This window comes from Mobula birostris, chromosome 29 (assembly GCF_030028105.1).
Source record: "Mobula birostris isolate sMobBir1 chromosome 29, sMobBir1.hap1, whole genome shotgun sequence".
In the NCBI taxonomy this organism is placed as follows: domain Eukaryota; kingdom Metazoa; phylum Chordata; class Chondrichthyes; order Myliobatiformes; family Myliobatidae; genus Mobula; species Mobula birostris.
In genome coordinates, this window is record NC_092398.1 from 3,263,129 (window position 1) to 3,281,336 (window position 18,208).

At 43.7% G+C, this 18,208-nt stretch overlaps 1 protein-coding gene across 12 annotated transcripts in view; it reads left to right on the forward strand.

Moving 5' to 3' along the window:
- Nucleotides 1-18,208, forward strand: part of ahdc1 (AT hook, DNA binding motif, containing 1) — a 302,888-nt gene that overhangs the window by 232,298 nt on the left and 52,382 nt on the right. For 3 of the 12 annotated variants that reach the window (XM_072246560.1, XM_072246558.1, XM_072246567.1), the window contains exon 2: nt 13,450-13,550. The exons of 6 other annotated variants lie outside the window; for them this stretch is intronic. The gene's annotated coding sequence lies outside the window, so the exon portion shown is untranslated. 3 more of the 12 variants (XM_072246563.1, XM_072246571.1, XM_072246566.1) reach the window with 2 other exon arrangements.

The window sequence follows — 18,208 nt, forward strand, 5'->3', positions numbered from 1 at the left end:
CCCTCCCACATAGCTCTTCATTTTTCAGTCATCATGTACTGAAGAGTTTTTTAAATTCTCCTAATGCATCTGCTACTGTGCCGCTGCTCTCTCACCCCGTTATTCTCTGTTATTCAGTGGTTCAATTTAATATCAGAGAATGTATACAATACACAACCTGAAATTCTTACTCTTCACAGATGTCATTGAAACAGAAGAAAAACTTCAAAGAACAAATGACAGAGAAAATGTTAGAACCCCAAAGCCCCGCCCTCCCACACACAAGCACCAGCAAAGCATCAACCCTTCTCCTCCACCACCCCCAACTTAGTCCAGCAAAAAGCATCAGCCCCCCCCCACTACCCACTACCTGCAATGCAAAGTCCGTGAAAAACCACTGTTCATCTCAACAATTCGACATGCCACAGGCTCTCGCTCTCTCACTAACAAGGGAGAGAGAGAGAAGTATCACTCCTGCCACAGTGAGAGGGGAGGCCAACTGCATGCAGTTTTAATGTTACAGTCTGCAGTGTCACTTTTATTTCGAGATCCCCCACTCAAGAATCGGCAACAAACTCTCTCTCACCAATGAACAAGCTACATGTATGCATTGGTACGCATTCAATGACAGCAACCTATCAGAATCAACTCTCTGCGGAATTTTAAAAAAATGAAAAATTGGTTTATTATTGTCACATATACCAAGTAACAGTGGGAGTTTGTCTCGCATGCCATTCATACAGATCATTTCCTTCCAGCAGTGCATTGAGGTAGTGCGAGGTAAAACAGTAACAGAGTGCAGAATAAACTCTTGCAGGTGCAGAGGAAGTGCCGTGCAGACAGACCTTAAGGTGCAAGGGCCATAATGAGGCAGACTATGAGGTCAAGAGTCTATCTTACTATCCGAGAGAACCGTTCAGTAGTCCATGAGAGTCTGGGACTCTGGTTTATATAACACTATATCCACGAGATCGGAAGATGCCAGACCTTATAAATAAATTTAAAAGAACATTGTTTGTAATTCTTGGAGTCACGGCATTGACATTTAAAAGAGTAGAAGGATTTTATAGAAGTAACCTGTAGATCGCTGAGGGCAGCTTGCAACAAGTCTCTGCACTCTGGCAACATCTTGAAATACTTAGAATATTCAGGTCTTTTAAGCACATTCTTAACCCATAAATTAGAGACCTCTGTGATATATATATATCAGGTGGTGGGGTGGAGATAAGTCTCTACCAAAAGAGGTGCAAGGTGCTCCTTCCCTCCACTCGCCCTCCCTCCATCCCCCCACCCCCCAATCAGGGTCACGTGAAACCATGGGAGCAGGTGGTGGAAGGTCATATGAGCGCCTGGTGCATATCACAAAACATGGTTATGCGACCAATACCACTAGACAGACGGTCTCTGGAGAGTATTGATAGTGGCCGGAGTCACCCGTCTTGTAAAGACACTGCCCTGAAGAAGGCAATGGCGACCCACTTCTGTAGAATTTGCCAGGACCATGATCGCCTACGTCATACGCCACGGCACATAATGCGAATGTCAGGCAACTCTGAATCCAAACCTGGGCAGGTGGGGCTCGTTAGCCTTGTCAGGCCATCCACCTAGGAGAAGGACACTCCAACGTAACTCCTACGACCCAAGGACCTCGCTGTCACTGTCCCAGCCTGCTAGGCTATGGCAGATGAACCCTGGGTGTAAAGGGTGGGGCCAGTACCGCGTACACTGCACTCCACCTAAAATAGCATTGCACAGGCCGAAGGACACGCCCACGTCTACGACCATCCTCTCCCTTGCAGCCGCTGTGGCCGGACCTGCCTGTCCCGTATTGGCCTCGTCAGCCACCAGCAAGCCTGCAGAAGACTTGGACAGCCCCCTTCCTAAATCTTCGTTCACGAAGCCAAGCCATGAAAGAGGGTGGGAGGGAGATATCTGTGAGAACTTGGTGCAGAAACAACTCCCCACCTGGTCTGCCCTAAGTGTAGATTTTCCTGGACCTATTTGTACCTCGTTGAAGCTACCAGGAACCAGGAACAGGGGGTAGCTTTATCCAAGGTGGGGAGAGTGGATTGCCCTAGGAGGACGAAGACAATCAAGTTTCCTCTGTTCTCCCCGTACCTGGCTGCACTGTTCATTCGCTGTCATGGTGGGACCTGTGTTTCAGATCACTATGTGAAGCCAACTAGATGCTGGATTAATTGTGTATGGGTGGAGCCCGCCTACATACCCTTCCCCCCCCCCCCCCCCCCAACACCACAGTCCTCCTAACTGAGTTGTATTTATTGCCAAAGTAATTATTTTAACACATGCTAAGAGTGATTTTCTTATTTTTTTAAAAAAATATATTACTGGAAACTTGGCAGGAAGATCTGAAGGGTAAGTTCTGGAGATCTGAGGGTTAATTTTTTTTTCTGTACAGGGTGTTTGATATCATTAGCTTGCTGCCAGAGGAGGTGGCAGAGTCAAGTACAATCCCTGCCTTTAAGAGGCATTTGGAAAGATACTTAAACAGACAAGGCACAAAATGGAACTGTCTTGAAGCATGCAAATGAGATAAGCGTAAATACAGAACAGTACAGTGTAGGATCAGGCCCTTCGGCCCACAATGTCTGTGCTGAACATGAAGCCAAATTAAACTAAATACCTTCTGCCTACACATGATCCATGTCCTCCCTTCCCTGTGCATTCATGTGCCTATCTAGAGGCATCTCGAACGCCTTCAAGATTCAGATTTATTTAGCTGGTGTACATGGAATCATAGTGAAATGCATCGTTTGCATTAACAGCCAATGCAACCTAAGGGGGTGCTGGGGTCAGCTCACAAGTCATACAGTCATAGAAAGTTACAGCAAAGGAACAAGCCTTTTGGTCCTTCTAGTCCATGCCATACCGTTTAAACTGCCTATTCCCATCGCCCTGCACTTGAACCATGACTGTCCATACCCCTACCATCCATGTACCTATCCAAACTTCTCTTAAACATTGAAATAGAAATTGCATCCACCACTTGTGCTGGTAGCTCATTCCACACTCTCATAACCCTCTGAATGAGGAAGTTTCATGTCAAGTTCCCCTTAAGTTTTTCACCTTTCACCTTAACCCATGACCTCTAGTTGTAGTCTCACCCAACCTCAGTGGAAAAACCTGCTTGAATTTACCCTATCTGTACCCCTCATTATTTTGTATACTTCTGTTAAATCTCCCCTCAATCTTCTATGTTCCAAAGAATAAAGACTTATAAAATTCATTCTTCCATGGACTTCATTCCCTGGAACGCAGGAGAATGAGGGCATCTACTTTCTTAGAAGTTTGTGAAGATTTAGTGTATCATCTAAAACTTTGACAAACTTCTTTAGATGTGTGGTGGAGAGTATATTGACTGGTTGCATCATGGCCTGGTATGGAAACACCAGTGTCCTTGAAATGCAAAGCTTACAAAAAGTAGTGGATACAGCCCAGTCCATCACAAGTAAAGGCCACCTCACCATTGGGCATATCCACAAGGAGCATTGTCACAGAAAAGCAGCGTCCATCATTAGGGACCTCCACTACCCAGGATATGGTCTTTTCTCACTACTGCCATCACAAAGAAGGCACAGGAGCTTCAGGACTCACACCACCAGGTTGAGGAACAGTTACTACCCCTCAACCATCAGGCTGTTGCAGCAAAGGGGAGAACTTCACTCAACTTCACTTGCTCCATCACTGAAATGCTCCCATAGCCAATGTACTCACTTTCAGGGACTCTTCGTCTCATGTTCTCCATATTTATTGTTTGTTTATTTAGTATTTCATTCTTTTTGTATTTGTGCAACTTGTCTGTTGCACACTGGTTGTTTGTTTTGTCTGTCTTGTGTGAAGTTCTTCATTGATTCTTTTGTGATTCTTTGTATATATTGTGAATTACCCACAAGAAAATGAATCTCAAGGTTGTATATAGTGACGTGTATGTACTTTGATAATAAATTTACTTTGAACTTTGTGAGTACGGATGTTCAATATTATGCGGGTTATAGATAGTGCGAGTGCAAGCAGGCTTTTTCCACTGAGGCTGGGTGAGACCAGAAGTAGGTTAAGGGTGAGAGATGAAATATGTAAGGGGAACGACCATCTTCACTCAGTGGGTGCTGAGTGTGGAACTAGCTGCTATCAGAAGTGGTGGTTGTGAGGTTGAGTGCAACATTTAAGAAAAGTTTGGATAAGCATATGGATAGGACAGATATGAAGGTTATGGTCCAGGTCGGTGGCAGTCAGCAAAATAATAGTTCAGCATGAACTAGGTAGGCTGAAGGGCCTATTTCTGTACTGTCATGCTCTATGACTCTATGAAGGAAACAACAAAGGTTTCTGAAGTTGCGCTGTGGCATTTAACAAAATTAATAAAGTGTTCACTATCTTGGGATTGTTAATTTTTGTCAGTTGTTTGGACGTGGGTTACATAGCGTTGTATTGCGTAATCCCAGAAGAAACCGCCTCCTGTGTTCAGGTAAAGGCTTAGAAGCTTCAGGCATGAGATGAACTTCGAACCCTGCCTGACAGTTTAGTCATCAAGAATTTAGTTAATGAAGCTGGAGAGGAGGTTGTTTCCGTCTTCTGGTCGGGACGAGGCTGTTGATGGCGAGAAAGAAGCCAAAATGAGATCTACGTTGGAATTTTCAGATACCAGTTGAAGGCATCTAGTTTGGTCTTTTCAGGTAACTAATTCCGGGCCACATGGAGCTGTAGCATTAATGCTGCCTCCTCAAGCAATCCTGGTTCAAATATGACCGTTTTGCTTGGCTGTGTGGGCTTTCACCTTCTCTTGGTGACCACATAGATCTCCCCCACACTCTTCAGTTTCCTCCCACATCTCGAACTTGGGATCCACGTTCATAGTTCCTTGCAAGTGGCTATACAGGTTGATAAGGTAGTTAAGAAGGCTTAAGGAATGCTGACTTTTATTAGTCTAGGCATTGAGTTTGCAAGTCAGGAGGTTATATTGCAGCTTTATAAACTCTGGTTAGACCACATATGGAGTTTTGCGTACAGTTCAGGAAGGATGTTGAGGCATTGGAGTGGGTGTAAAAGAGGTTTAAGAGGTTTATCAAGATACTGCCTGGTTTAGAGGGCATGGATAAACTTGGGTTCTTTTCTCTGGAGCGTCGGAGGCTGAGGGGAGACCTTATAGAGGTTTACAAGATTATGAGAGGCATAGATAGAGTAGACAGGGAGTATCTTTATCCCAGGGTAGAAATGTCCAGTACCTGAGGTCATGCATTGAAGGCGAGAGGGGTAGGTTTCAAGGGGGTGTGTGAGGGGCAAGTTTTTTAACTCTGAAGGTGGTGCATGCACTACCTGGTATGGTGGTAGAGGCAAACACAGCTTATTTTAAGAGACATTTGGATAGGCACATGGATATAAGGAAGATGGAAGAATATAGATATTATGTAGGTAAGAGGGATTAGTGTTTGGGTATTTTTGATTTTCTTTTTAGCTGGTTTGGTACAACATTGTGGGCTGAATGGCCTGTTCTTAGATGTTCTACATGTTCCAGAGTGCAGTACTGACTTACTGCCTGTCACACTGCTGGCAGTTAGGGCAGCAATAAAGGTCCTCCTTTTCTGTCTATTCATGGCCTTCATAGCGTCACACACAGAGATAGAAAAATTCTTCATTGTTGTTTCCATACTTTTTTTTTGACCATTCAAGGTTGTTAGCCCAGAGCTGAACCTCTGAACCTGGAGGACAGGTGGACCACTCTTAGTCTGGCCTCTACCCTTTGACCTGTTTGGCATGGGTGACCCTACCAAGAGCCAAAGTATAAAGCCCTGATTCCAGCCAGCATAACTCTCTAGGTCATTGAGGCATACAAGCCTCCAAACCCTACAGCAAGGTTATGGTCCTCTTGGAGGTACAAAGAGCAGTGCAGGTAGATAATAAGATGCAAGGTCTTAATTAGTTAGATTACGAGGTTAAGGATCAATCTTATTGTACTAGGGAACCATTTAGTAGTTTTAAAACAGTGGGATACAAGCTGTTTTTGAGCTTCTGGATGGTATGTTCTTTCAAGCTTTGGTGAAGAGAGAATGTCTAGGGTGGGTGGTGTCTTTGCATTGAAGCTGGAGTTGAAGATTAAGTTGAGGATCTGACTGTCGTGTAAAGGGCAGAGTTTGTGTGATTCATGAGGTGAGCTTCTTGGCAACACCTCCATATCACTGCAGAAAGAGAAATGGGGGGTTATGGTCTGCATGGGAGGGAAGGATTGATGGATCATAAGGTAGATTTATATAGGTTGGCACCATATTGTATAAGACCATAAGATATAGGAGCAGAATTAGGCCATTTGGCCCATCAAGTCTTCTCCACCATTTCATCGTGGCTGAGCTATTTTCCTTCTCAGCCCCAATCATATCCCTTCATGCCCTGACTGATCAATAATCTATCAACCTCTGCCTTTATCTTTGCAAATCATTGAGTTGTTTTGGTATGTCTCCCCTCTCACTGTGAAAGGGTGACATCTCTTTGTCCCTTTACTGGGGAGGGAGAGCCTGTGGTATGCTGAATTGTCAGTGTGAACAATTATTTTTTGTTGCAGATCATCGTCTTTCTTGGTGGCTATTGCTATTGCTTGGGGGTGGAGGGTGCTGATTTTTTTGCTGAAGTAAGTGGGGTAGGGATGGGTTGATGCTTTGCTGCTGCTTGTACGTGGGAGGGGGGATTAGGGGGTCTTTGGGGCTCTAATGTTTTTATTGTCACTCTTTCTTTGGGACACAACTTAAACGCTAGCCCTGATAGTCTGGGGGCTCCTCTCTCCATGACGCTAGGGCTGCCCCTGGCTGCTGTGCTTCATGTCTGCAAACTTTACAGCAATTTGCCTCACTAATATGATGAACTGAATACTGAGGCTATGGGCCTCCTCTGGGCTGCTCTGGGGATTTGCACCTAAGAACTCAGTTTGGTTCGGAATTGCGTGTTGTTGCTTGCTTCTATTGTTTGCATGATTTGTTTTTTTCCCTCTTTCTCTGCGGGCACTGGGGGTTGTCGAGTTCCTTGCTTTGTGACTGCCTGTAAGCAAACAAATCTCAAGGTTGTATAATTTATACATCCTTTGATAATAAATGTACTTTGACTTGACTTCTGTTTTTGTGGATGTCTGTGAAGAACAAGAATTGCTGGATGTATATTGTAAACATTTCTCAAATATTAAATGTAACTATTGAAATATACCCGATAACTTGGCCTCCATAGCAGCCTGTAGCAACAAATTCCGGAGTCTGCTGTGGAGTTGTGGGCCAAAGAGCCTGCACAGTTCCCTACTCTGTTCAATGTTGGATCTGCGGTCAACATTTCCAGCACCAGATTGCAGTGTAGTCAAAATAGAATTTCTGACATTTCTGACTGTACCTTCATTATGTGCCGTGTCGTATGATATGGGCCATCATGGTCTTTCCATGACCATGATTGTTCTTGGCAAATTTTTCTATGGAAGTAGTTTGTCATTGCCTTCTTTTGGGCAGTGTCTTTACAAGACGGCTGACCCCAGCCATTATCAATACTCTTCAGAGATTGTCTGCCTGCTGTCAGTGGTTGCATAACCGGGACTTGTGATGTGCACCAGCTGCTCATACGACCATCCACCATCTGCTCCCATGTCTTCACATGACCCTGATCAGGGGGGCTAAGCAGGTGCTACACCTTGCCCGAGGGTGACCTGCAGGCTAGCGGAGGGAAGGGGCGCCTTACACCTTCTTTAGTAGAGACATTTCTCCACACTGCCATTCAGTCCAGTGTACACACAGCCCTATAAATCGTTAACATTTGAATTTAACTTTCTTAGTTCAAAAGCGTGATAAGTGAAAATCAAAAAAAACCCTGCAAATTCTGGGAATCTACGATAAGCATAAAAAATTCTGGGACCATTCAGTAGGTCAAACAGAGTGGTCAACCTGACCTTTTCCTTTCCTGTTGGTCTGTTATTGCATCAACTGTTAAAACTTATATAGCCTTGTGAAAATGTTGCAGAAGGCAATTAATAGTCTTTTAGGCAAGATCATGCAGAACTCAGAATGTTACTGTTCCTCAGAGGTTGTGAATGAATCCTTCCCAATTACCTTTACGTTGTCCATGTATTGCTGTTGTTTCTTATTCCTCTATCTTTTGCTGTGATCTCAGAAGCTTGCCTTTCAGATCTCAGTCTGTGATAAATTCACGGTATTTTGTGTTTAAAACAAAGAAGTATTAGGAGGGTAATGTAAGCTAAATTTTTACAGAACAACGCCTACAAAATGCTGGAGGAATGCAGCAGGTCAGGCAGCATCTATGGAGGTGAATAAAAATCAACATTTCAGATCGAGACCCATCATTGGGACCAGACAGGAAGTGGGAGGGGGTGTGAAGTGAAAATAAGAAGGTTTGGGGAGGTTGTAAAAGAAGTATAAGCAAGCAAGTGATAGGTGAAGCCAGTTGGTTGCGGAAAGAGGGATGAAGTAAGAAGTCCTGACGAAGGATCTCGGCCTGAAACGTCGACTGCACCTCTTCCTGGAGATGCTGCCTGGCCTGCTGCGTTCACTAGCAACTTTTATGTGTGTTGCTTGAAGTAGGAAGCTGAGAGGTGATAGGTGGAAAAGGTCTTACCCTTTCCTTTCCAGTCCTGATAAATGTCGTCTGCCCAAAATGTCGACTATTTTATTCATTTCCATAGATGCTACCTGACCTAATGAGCTCCTCCAGCATTTTGTGTGTGTTGCCCTGGATTTCTGGCATCTGCAAAATCTTTTGTGTTCTAAATCTGTACAGATGGTAATTTTTCTGCCTTGTGTCATGTCCTCAATCATGTATAAAAACATTGTGATACTACTCAAGGTGATATCAAGCCATTGGCCTTCTATACGACACGTATACGCCACGGTGGAGATAAGTTGCAACTTCAAAATGGAAGATTTCTCTTTATGTAGTATGAATCCAAATCTCCAGTCAATCTCAGAATAATTTACACTCATAAAATAAACAGCAGGGAGATGGTTATGAAGGATCCCACCCACCATTCTCACGGACTATTTGTCCCACTCCCATTAGGGAGGAGGCTACATAGCATCCACTCGAGGACCAGCAGACTGAAAACCAGATGTTTTTCCTGAGCAGTAAGGCTGATCAACACCTCCACCCACTAAGACACCCCCTCCACACCCACAACCACTACTTGTTCAAAGTTAAAGGTAAATATATTATCAAAGTGCATATGTGTCACCATACACTACTCTGAGATTCATTTTCGATATGGTCTTTATGGTTATTACTTTATCATTTCCTGTCAGTCACCTTATGTACAGACACTGCTGTACCTAATGTCACTATATAGGCATACAATCTATGCATATAAGCTATTGTATGCATTTACTACATATATTATGTTTTGTTATTATGGTGTTCTCAATCTTATGAGATTTTTGTGCTGCTTCAGATCTGGAGTAACAATTATTTCATTCTCCTTTACACTTGTGTACTGGAAATTACATTAATCAACCAAGAGAGGCCTCACTTGGAGTATAGTGAGCAGTTTTGGGTCCCTTTTCTAAGAAAGGATGTGCTGACGTTGGAGAGAGTTCAAAGGAGTTTCATGAGAATCTGGGATTGACAGGCTTGTCTAGTGAAGAGTGTTAGATGGCCCTGGCCCCCTACTCACTGGAATTCAGAAGATTGAGGGGGATCTCATTGAAACATCTCGAATGTTGAAAGGCCTCGAAAGAGTGGATGTGGAGAGGATGTTTCTATGGTGGGGGAGCCTTAAGACCAGAGGGTGCAGCCTCAGAATAGAGGGGTGTCCTTCTGGAATGGAGATGAAGAATTTCTTCAGCCAGAGAGTGGTGAATCTATGGAATTTGTTGCCACATGTGGCCGTGAAGGCCATGTCATTGGGTATATTTAAGGCAGACATTGATAGATTCTTGATTAGTCAGAGCGTGAAGAGATGCAGGGAAAAGGCAGGAGATTGGGCTGAGAGGGAAATGGATCAGCCATGATGAAATGGCAGAGCAGATGGGCCAAATAGTCTAATTCTTTTCCTGTATCTTATGGTCTTATTATCTAAACTTGAAACTTGATGATCTAATACCCTTCTTATTCTCACTACATTCCCATCAACTTCCCTCAGATTCTACCACTCACCTCCTCTCTGCAGCAATTCACAGGATTCCTAGCAGCGTGGACGAACAAAGGGATTGTAGGGTCCATGCAAGTTGATAGGGTGGTTAAGGAGGCGTATAGTGTGCTGGCCTTCATTGGTCGGGGGATTGAGTTCAAGAGCCGCAGGGTGATGTTGCATTTCTATAAAACTCTGGTTAGACCACACTTGGCATATTTATTCTGGTTGCCTCATTGTAGGAAGGATGTGGAAACTTTAGAGGGACGCAGGGGAGATTTACAAGGATGCTGCCTGGCTTGGAGAACATGTCTTCAGAAGATAGGGTTAGTGTAGAAGGAGGAGAGGCAACTTGATAGAGGTGTATATTTAGAAAGAGTGGAAAGCTGGCACCTTTTCCCCAGGGTCGCAATGACTAATACAAGCGAGTACAGCTTAAGATAACTGGTGGAAGGTATAGGGAAGGATGTCAGAAGTAGGTCTTTTACACAGAGAGCGATGAGTGTGTAAAACGCATTACCATGGGTGGTGGTAGAGGCAGATATATTAGGGCAGGGTTACCCAACTTTTTTCATGCTATGAACCCCTACCATTGACCAAGGGGTCCGTGGACCCCAGGTTGGGAACCCCTACATTGTGGGCATTTAAGAGACTCATAGCTTAGACCATAAGATATAGGAGCAGAAGTAGGCCATTCGGCCCGTCGAGTCTGCTCTGCCATTCAATCATGGGCTGGTCCAATTCTTCCAGTCATCCCCACTCCCATATGTCCCATGTCCCATTAGGACCATGGATGAAAGAAAAGTGGAGGGCTATGTGAGAGGGAAGGGTTAGAATGATCTTAGAGTAGGTCAGAAGGTCAGCACAACACTGTGGACTGAAGTGCCTGTACTGTACTGCAATGTTCTATTAATTGAATGAACTCCGATCATCTTACATCAGATTTATCCCTCACTGGGGCGATAAGCCACCAACCCTCACGCCTTTGGAACGTGGGAGGAAACGGCAGTGAACCCATGAGGTGACAAAGAGAACGTGTAAGCACCACACAGCCAGCAGCCGATGTCAAGACTGATGTTGGGTGGGGCTGAAGCTTGTTTTTTGTGCACAGTCAACTGTTGCTTGCAGAAGAAAAATGGTCGTTAAAATACACGTAGTCAGTTCCTAAATCTAGAGTTTGGTGATGATCCACTTATTGAGACAAGAATTGGTCATGAAGTTGGGGAGAACTCACTCTGCACCTGTTAAATGCCTAGGTCAGCCTTTCAGGGAGCAGACAAGCCCTGAGTTTTATATTCCCACCTGAAGATAACTGCTCTGACTGCATTGCCCACAGCCTCTGCTGGGGCAGATGCTTCCACTGCACTGCAGACAGATGTCCCGACCCGAAACGCCGACCGTTTATTCTTTTCCGTAGATGCTGCCTGACGTGCTGAGTTCCACCTGCATTTTGTGTGTGTAGACAGGCTACCTGGTTTAAGTTAAAAAAAAAATAGAATGTAGAAGTTTTATGAAGCACAAAATGTCGCAGGAAAGCGGCATCCATCAACAGGGACTCCCACCACCCAGAACATGCTCTCTTCTCACTGATGCCATTAAGAAGAAGGTATAAGAGCCCCCAGGACTCACACCTCCAGGTTCAGGAACAGTTATTACCCCTCAACCATCAGGCCCTTGAACCAAAGGGGGTAACTTCACTCAACTTCACTTCCCTATCATTGAAATGAACCCATGACTGATGGACTCACTTCCAAGGACTCTCGATATTTGTTGCTTATTTATTTGTTAATATTGTTTCTTTTTTTTTGTATTTGCACAGTTTGTTGTCTTTTGCACACCGGTTGATCGCCTAAGTCAGTGCAGACTTTCATTGATTCTGCTATGGTTATTATTTTATTATGGATGTGTTGAGTATGCCTACAAGAAAATGAGTCTCAGGGTTGTATATGGTGACATATATGAACTTTGAACTTAGAAACCAGTTTGGATCTCTTGAGTATGCCAGTGAAAAGGATTGGTGTATTTGTCATCCTGAGGTTTTGCCAATGTTTGAAAGACATGATGTTTGGATTGCAATTTTGCAACTCTTCATTGGCAGAAGTTACCCTTAAGAACCTACAGTGTGTTAAATGAGTCATTGATAAACAAATAATTAAATGCAACTGTCTTACCTACTGAAGCACCTTCAATTACTCCAAAAGACTGAGGTTTGGTAAAATACTGAAAGGCTTTTATTCGCTGTACAATACGACCTCCACAGTGAGTGCCTGCCCCCGGACTGAGGGGGAGGGGCAAGGCGAACACCTTTATACAGGACTCTGTGGGAGGAACCACAGGGGCAGTCAGCAGAGGGGTGTGTCCAGACAGGTAATCGAGTTACAACATATATACATGGTTTACCACACCTACATCCATTCTTGCTCTACCTGTTTTAAATTTGGATGTTCTTCCAGGAATTAACTACACGAATGAATTGTGTAATTCCAAAGAAGGGCAATGATATTTGTGTTTCTGGATATGCAGAGTGATAGCTTGTCCCTGCAAGCATTAACTAAACCAGTGTCTAGTTTCCACATAACTCTGTTCTTGGTTACTAATAAATGTTTTATTCCAAATTGTCAACTATTTCTTATTTAGAAGGCATTCAATCCAAAAAAACCCCTGTCAGCATCTGCTCACCACCCTCCTCCCAGCTTTTCGTGTTTAAGTCGGAGGAACGGTTAGCTGGGGGAGTGTGGTATGCACTGGCTGGCCATGCAGTGCATTTGTGTGGTCTGCTTTCACCGTTGTGCATTTTAATGTCTGTGTCTGAGGACAGTCACAGGAACATTGTGATGCTGGCAGTGTTCGGAGTCTTAAATTAAAAGCACGTTGTACCTCTCAGAAATTCAGGAGTGGGTGGGAGGGAGGAAGAGAGGAGAGAATGATGGTGCAAACTTAGTTGTACAGTCTTTCTGGTGCTTGCCACAGATCCCATAACTGGAACTGAAATGTATATGTACTTAGGGGTGAATGTGTGTGTGAGTGTGTAAGAGAGAGAGAGAGAGAGATTCTCTTTCTGTGTCTCTGTCTCTCTTTTTCCTCCCTCCCCCTTTCTCCCATCTCCCTGACTTGTACAAACTGAAGCAACCATTAAATGTTACACTTCAGCTGAAAAGTCAGAGACTGCAGAGCAATTTATTTGTTTACACGGCGTACAGAATTTATATTTGTAAAGGGCCGGTGGTTTATGCAGGGGACTGAATATGTCATTTAATTCTGTTTGACAGAAAAGATTTCTTTTACAATGACCTACAGTCACAAACAACTGTCAGTATGTGTAGGTATTAGATATACTTTTTTTTCCTTTGCAGAATTCTCCTTCATAACACATCATTTTGGGGCCAGATGGCTTCCTGCTTCATGATCATCTTTTTGAGGCAGTTTTAGAAAACAAATTATACTAAAGCTGAAGGTAATGTAATCTTGATTTTTTTAGACAATATATTTGTTAATTGACCCAGTTAAGTATCGCTGCATTGTTATGAAGTGTGTCTCTCAAGGGATTCTGTCGTTTAAAGATTGCTGGTAGAATGTGAGGGGCCAGGAGTGGAGAGAAAGATTTGGGCACTGAGACATTGGGATGAGCGATGGATTTTCTGCATTTGTTGAGTGAGTCAGTGCTGGCTGTCACACTGAACGGTTTTAAATTAATGCTTTTCTTCACAAGTTTTTAAGCCATGCTCTCGCTTGTTTGTTTCTCTGTGTTTGTGTGTGTGTGTGCTGTCTGACTGTGTCTCGATATGTGTGCTGTCCGTCTGTGTGTCTGTATGTGTATGTGTGCTGTTCGTGTGTGTGTGTGCGCTGTCTGTGTGTCAATGTGTTGTCAGTCTGTATATGTGTGCAGTTTGTGTCCCTATGTGTTGTGTGAGTGCTGTCTGTATGTGTGTTGTCAGTCTGTACATGTCTGTGTTTTTGTGTGTGTGTGTGTGTGTGTGTGTGTGTATATATTGTATGTATGTTTTGTTAGTCTGTGTGCTGTTTGTGTCTGTGCGTTGTCTGCCTGAGTGCTGTCGATCTGTATGTGTGTTGTCAGTCTGTACGTGTCTGTTGTTTGTGTGTGTCTGTGTGTGGTGTCTGTATGTGTGTATGCTGTCTGTGTCTTTGTGTGTGTGTGTGTGTGTGTATTGTCTGTCTGTGTGCTGTTTGTGTCTGTGTGTTGTCTGCCTGAGTGCTGTCGATCTGTATGTGTGCTGTCTGTATGTCTCTATGGGTGTCTTTGTGTGTGTGTATGTGTTGTCAATCTATGTGTGCATCTTGTCAGTCTGTATGTGTGTGCTGTTTGTGTGTATATGTGTGTTGTCAGTCTCTTTGTGCGCGTGTGTAGTCAGTGTGTGTGTGCCTTGTATATGTGAGTTGTTTGGGTGTCTCTATATGTGTATGTGTGTCTGTAGTGTTTATCTGTGTGTGTGTTTGCAGTCTCAGCGTGTGTATCTCTGTTGTCACTCTGCATGTGTGTATGTGTATGCGTGTCTCTGTTATCAGTCTGTCTTCCTCTGTCAGTTCATGTGAGTGTGTGTGTCTATCTCACTTGTCAGTCTGTGTGTGTGTGTGTGTGCGCCTCTCTGTTGTCAGTCTGACTCTCTCTGTTGTCAGTTTTGTGTGTGTCTCTCTTGCAGTCTGTGTGTGTGTGTCTGTTCTCTCTGTTTCAGTCTGTGTGTCTCTCTGTTTCAGTCTGTGTGTCTCTCTGTTGTCAGTCTGTGTGTGCGTCTGTTTGTGTGTCTCTGTCAGTCTGTGTGTGTGTGTGTGTTAGTTTGTCTCTGTCAGTCTGTGTGTGTGTCTCTGTTCTCAGTTTCTGTGTGTGTGTCTCTGTCAGTTTTGTGTCTCGTTCTCTCTCTGTTGTCAGTCTGTGTGTGTGTGTGTCTCCTGTGTTGTCAGTTTCTGTGTGTGTGTCTCTGTCAGTTTTGTGTGTGTGTCTCTCTCTGTTGTCAGTCTGTGTGTGTGTGTCTGTTGTCAGTCTGTGTGTGTGTGTGTGTCTCCTGTGTTGTCAGTCTGTGTGTGTGTGTGTGTGTGTCTGTCTCTCCCTCTCTCTCTCTCCCTCTGTTAGTCTATGTGTGTATTTTTTCTCAATTTCCCTTTGTTTTTGAGGACATCTCTGCCTCGTTCCCTTTCTCCTGAAGGATGGGTGCATTGGATATTTTCACAAACGCAGTTGCCAATTAATCTCCAAGCTCAGTAAAAAATTGCTCCCTGCAAAAAAAAAAACTACTAGGCTTCTCTGCTCACCGGCGTGTCATTTGTAAAGAAATGATAATCGCGGAAGTGTCCATCAGCTGCTGTGGAAGATGCAGAGAGTTTGTGATCTGCCTCTAGCGCGACTGCACCGATCACTGTACAGAGACGATCCTGGCTCCGTGTCTCGGAATGTTGCAAGGCAGGGTTTTTTTTTCGTACTCGCAAAGCAGACAGATTGGGAGAAGGTAATTGCAAATGAAGCCGGCCCTGCATTCTGTGAAAATGTCTGCAATGTGTAGTGACAAGACTTACATAAGAGGCACCCACAGCATACAAGAGGGCAGCGCGAAATTACATAAACCCTTCGATAAATGGTTAGATCAGGAGGGAAAGCAAAATAGTTGCAGCTGTGGGCTCAGCAATTCCTTCTCCCGACTGAAACCTGCCACCGTGTCCTGCTAGAATTTTACCCTGCAGCTTTTCCGTGTAATAATCTGAGAAAAAAGGTGAGTAACACCTTGAAATTTGCTTCATTCAACGGTTATCCGAGCACAGTTGCATTAAACGCTGATGTGTATAGTATATTTATCCTGGAATATATATTTTTTAAAGAACTGGCTTTGCTGTACGTCAGAAAAAAAACCTTTGTCTGAGTAGAGGGTTGATTTTTCTTTGCATGGAAGTTGGATTCTTCATCTCCACGAGAGACTTGAAAATGTAGACTTGATCTGTTTCGGAGTCACTGCGTTAACCCTTTGGATGACAGATCTTTGTATGCGCGCCAGTCTCTCCGTCGTGTGAGCAATAATTAGGCGACTGGTAGCTCCGGAGCTGCGGTTCGTTGCTGCAGTCAGTTAAAAAAATTATTGCTGATGATCGTACCCGGAGACAAGGACGGGCCACTGTTTAGGAAACTTGGCCTTTGGGTGCTCCAAAGATTCAGCTTTGATCCTTGAGGGATATGCGATCAGTTACCACAATAGATTAGTGCCATCGATCTAATTACACGTTTTAAGCCGCTTATGGAATTCATAAGAAAAGTAAAAAAAAAGGCATTTGATGTAAGAGAGCGGCAGCTAAATGTTTTCCATGCGGAATTAATTCTTTTAAGCCTAAATAGGGAATATAATTGAAAGATTATTTGAACTTTGAAATCCAGCTCTTGGGTCATTTGGCAATCCTCTGCGCATGGACTGTTTGTCCCACTCCCATCAGGGGGGAGGCTACCTAGCATCCACGCCACGACCACCAGACTGAAAAACAGTTACTTTCCCCAAACAGAACGGCTGATCAACACCTCCACCCACTAATCCCCCAACCACCATTACTTTATCGTTTCCTGTCGGAGGCACCTTATGCACAGACACTCCTGTGCCTAGTGGCACATTATGGGCGTACAATCAATCTATGTATATAAGCTATCTCATGTATTTCTATTTATTGTGATTTTTAAGTTATTGTTTCATTATCTTATTGTGCTTTTTCTTGTGCTGCATCGGATCCAGAGTAAGAATTATTTTGTTCTCCTTTACACTTATGTACAGGAAATGACATTAAACAGTCTTGGATCTTGAATTTTTAAAATTTAATGCCATTGACTTCCTTGATACCCAGTGGCAGAGAGGAACCCTTTAAATTATCTTTGAACAGTTTTGTCAGTTCATCAGAGCAAATTTAACCTCCTCCTCCCCAGCAAAAGTTGCATTCTCTTTTAGTTTTAATTTTTTTTAAATAATTTGTCCACACCAGACTTGGTTGTATTTGTATATTCCAGAAGATTCTGAGTATTCTGGTGTTTACTATAAAGAACAGTATACAGTAGAAAAGATCAAATCAATATTTGGTGTGACCACCTTCAAAACTGCATCAGTCCTCTTAGGTATAGTTTTATAAGAAAAACTGCCATGCAGTTTTTTCGGAAAAGCCGCTGGTAGGTTGTTCCAAGCACCTTGGAGAACTTGCCCCAGAGCTTCTGCAGACGTTGGCTGTCTCACTTGCTTCTGTCTCTCCAGGTAATCCCAGACTGCATTGATGATTTTGAGATCAGGGTATCTGAAACCATATAAAAAAATCTAAGGTGCCTAAGACTTTTGCACAGTACTGTGCATGTATATAAAGGGATATGGGGAGAAGGCAGGAGACTGGGACTGAGAGGGATAATGGATCAGCCATGATGAAATGGTGCAGGGGACTCGATGGGCCAAATGACCTAATTTTGCTCCCATATCTTATAGTTTTATATACACACATACAATTTGTCATCTTTTGCACATTGGGTGTTTGTCAGTTTTTCGATAAACTCCATTGTATTTCTTTATTTTCCTACAAATGCCTGCAAGAAAATGAATCTCAATGTAGTATATGGTGACTGAGACATACTTTGATAGTAAATTTCCTTTGACTTTGACCATTCCTGGAAATATATCACTGTTCCATCATTATGGGGCAGCACGGTGGAGTGGTGGTTAGCACAATGCTTTACAGTACCAGACACCCATGTTCAATTCCCGTCCCTGCCTGTATGGAGTTTGTACATTGTCCCTGTGACCATGTGGATCTCCTCCCACAGTCCAAAGACTTATCGGTTAGTAGGTTAATTGGTCATTGTAATATTGTCCATTGATTAGGCTAGGGTTAAATCGAGGCAGCTGGGCAGTACAGCCCAAAGGGCCGGAAGGGCCTTTTCCATGCTGTATCTCAATAAATAAATAAAATCACCACATGGTGCTTTCCCAACGGCACTTGAGAGGGGAGCTCCTTCAGTCGAAGTTCTGCAGTGGTCTGTGGTACACACTCATTCCCCCTTTCCCAAAGGCATTTAACAGTGGACAATGAAAACTGACTTTGAAGGTGAAGCCCTCCTGCTTCAAATCAGTGAACAAAGTAAACACATTGATG